This window comes from Trichechus manatus, unplaced genomic scaffold (assembly GCF_000243295.1).
Source record: "Trichechus manatus latirostris isolate Lorelei unplaced genomic scaffold, TriManLat1.0 scaffold00024, whole genome shotgun sequence".
Lineage (NCBI taxonomy): Eukaryota > Metazoa > Chordata > Mammalia > Sirenia > Trichechidae > Trichechus > Trichechus manatus.
Window position 1 is genome coordinate 1796518 of NW_004443960.1, and position 3143 is coordinate 1799660.

The 3143-nt window shown below is 64.0% G+C and overlaps 1 protein-coding gene across 1 annotated transcript in view; it reads right to left on the bottom strand.

Annotated features, from left to right (window-relative positions):
* CASKIN1 (CASK interacting protein 1) overlaps nt 1–3137 on the bottom strand; it is a 17486-nt gene extending 14349 nt beyond the window's left edge. The window contains exon 1 of the mRNA XM_012554586.1: nt 3062–3137. The gene's annotated coding sequence lies outside the window, so the exon portion shown is untranslated. The remainder of the gene's footprint in view (nt 1–3061) is intronic.
* Nucleotides 3138–3143: the final 6 nt, after the last annotated feature.

Consider the following 3143-nt stretch of genomic DNA (forward strand, 5'->3'; position numbering starts at 1 on the left):
CGCTCATCCCCACCTGTGCTGAGGCCTTCACTCAAGACATTCTCCTCTCTGGAACATTCCACCGGATCTAATGTTTTTCTGTTCCCCATGTTTCTTAGTTCCAGTATAGCCAGTTCTTCTCAGCATACCCTAGCAAGACTTCCCAGGCCAGGACCCTTGTCCCCCCACCCCCCCAAACACATAGCCAGGGCCTCCCAGGCAGCTACTGAGCCAGGTGTGCTTACGTGGCCACACCTGCAGACTCCCCAGCCAGGGACTGAAATGTTGGAGAGGATGGAGACGGGGCCCGGGAAGTGACCCAGGTACAGATGTGTATGGGGGTCATCAGGAAGATGACCACCCCCTCATGTGGGGACGGGCACCTTGCTAAGGCCACCTCACCTCTCTCCCTGCCCATGGTTTCATCACAGATGAAAAGAACTAGCATTGAATGGAGGGGAGCGGGAAGTCTGGGGGTACCCCAGGAAGGTCCCCAGCTGCAGCCAAGTGAAGCCGGCTAGGGACGTATGCACAAACGGGGAACCAAAGGCTGGAGGAGCCCCTTCCTCTTTCCACATAGCCCCTAAGCCCTACTATTCTGCATCGCTACCAGCGCATATGCTGTGTATGGTGGTGCAGTGGTTAAGCGCTCAGCTGCTAACCAAAAAGGTTGGCGGTTTGAACCCACCAGCCGCTCTGTAGGAAAATGATGTGGCAGTCGGCTTTCAAGATGACAGCCTTGGAAACCCTATGGGGCAGTTCTGCTCTGTCCTATAGGGCTGCTATGAGTGGGAATCGGGTTTACCAGCTCACACACCCATGTCGCCCCAGCCCTCTAGCCACTCCCCCTGTGACCATCCCCACTTGTGCGGCAGGGCCCCACTCCAGGCTGCAGAGGCCCTGGGAGACCAGGCCAGCCCCTCTTCTGCCTTGCACCCCATTCCTCTGCACAGGTGCCCTTCCAAGACGGGAAGTCGCTTATAGGCCACACCCAAAGGGCCCGAGCTGTCCCCAACAGGAACCAGGTCCCTGCTTCCTGTCCCACCTCAGAGTGGCCAAGCCCTGTGGCCTCCACCCCCACAGAGCAGGCAGGGCCTGGCGGCCTCCTCCTGCTCCGCCCAGGCCAGGAGCTTGGGGTTGGGTGCCAAATGAGTGGGCCAAGGAGTGTGGCAGCAGCCTCGGGACGGTATGCTTAGGGCATTCCTCCGGGGCATCTAGCCTGACCCTGGGAAGGGGCAGTTGGGCCCAGGGGGTGGGGCAGGGTCCCCTTGCCCGGCATCCCCCACCAGAGAGGGCTCTCCTCCCCCAAGGGCACCAACGCACATGTGCGTGTATGTAAGGTGCGACACCGTTCCAGGCGGATGACAGGGCCTGGGGGCACCATGGGGCAGGGGGGTGGAGGGCCCACCCCCCAGGGATCTGGGTGACACCTCTGGAGCCAGGGGAAGCACAGAGGGCACTGCTGGCTGCCCCACCCAGTGGCCCAAACTCCAGCTGTACTTTGCTGAATCAAAATACATCTTACTCCAAAGCAGGCCAGCGTTGCCATGGCAACAAAGCGAATTCATGGAGGGATTTCTCCGTCTGATTTATGACGCCCGCCCCGTGAGTCAGAGGGCGCAGATCCGGGGGCCCGGGCAGGTGGCTCTTCTGCCCCAGAGGCCAGAGCAGGCAGGCACAGGTGGAGAGACAGGTAGAGACCCAGGTGGAGGCTTAGGAGCGCGAGCCCCCTTGCCATCGCTGGCGAGGATCCCTCAGTGGGTCAGAGTGGAGGGAGCAGGAAACCCCAAAGCTGACCTGGGCTGCAGGGACTGAGCAGAGCCCACACCTGCTGAGCGCTTACTCGGTGCTGCACTTCAGAAACCGTTCCTCACGGAATTCTTCCACCCACTTCTTCCACCCACGCTCTGAGGCAGGGATCACAAACCACCCCATCCTACAGACAAGGAAACTGAGGCCAGAGAGCCCAAGGTGTTGTGCTCAAGGCTGCTAGGCCACTAAGTGGAAGCCGTTACCTTGCCTCCACCTCCCAATCCCTCCACCTGCTTTCCCGGCCAGAGGCTGCCTCTGCAGAGGCCCCTGTCTGTTCCTGGACCCATGGTGGCCATGGGGAAGGCAGGGCCAGCCTGGGAGCCTGTATGTGTGTTGCCTTGAGCAGAGCTGTGCAGGCTGGGGCTGCCTGGGGTCTCTTCCTGGGGTTCAAAGACCTGCCCCCAACACCTGGCAGGAGCCAGGCCCAGTTCTCAGCAGCCCCCTGGAGCAGGGGGAGGGGCATCGGCTTACACAGTCCATTGGGTCGGTGGGATGGGGAAGGGAGGGTCCCCCAGACCATAGTCTGCTCTGCAGGGCCCTGCCCGCTGCACAGGTGCCCTGACACACTGACATGATCATATGTGCGCAGCCTCACACGCGGCGTCCACACGCCCATCCATCCATCTCCTGCCCCCCTGGGAGCTCGGGGCTGAGCCGGGATGAGTGCAGGGATCAGGGCGCCAAGCTCCCGGCCCTTCCCTAGGGCCCCCACGGCGCACGCTCGATCAGGACGCCTGCCGAGGGGGCTCCCCTCCCCCTCGCGGCCCCTTCCCGGCAGGGACGCTGCAGAGGCCGGTGGCTGCTGGGCCTGCCCGAGCGGTGGGCACAGCCCTCGTCCCTCAGCCACCTCTGCCTGCAGTCAGCCTGCCTGCACTGGGCGACCTTGGCCTCGGCCTCCCCATCTGCAAATGGCCCCCGGGCCCGCCATGCCTCGGCAGCCACACCCCCAGCATGGTCCTGCCCCCCACCCTCCCTGCAAAGCGTGTCATTAAACACGAGCGGGAGGGGCCTGCTGGGGCTGTCACCCCGAGGTCGCCCCTCACCGCAAGGGGTCCCTCCCTCTCTCCAGGGTAGGGCACCTCGCCTCGCCCTTTAAAGTCCCCAGCCGAGCCCTCCCACTGCCAGCCCGCATCCCAGGGAGGGAGGGGAAGGCGAGAAGAGGGGGTAGGTGCCACCAGGGGCCCCGGGGGCCGATCGTCAGCCGGCTCCGGGCGCCGCCCTCCTCCAGGCTGCGCCCCCGCCCGCCCTGGGCCCCGCGCCCCACACTCACTGGCTTTGCCTGGCCGCGGCCTCTGCAGCAGCCGCTGAGCGGTGCCTACGTCCTCCGCCTTCACCGCCTGCACCAGCTCCTG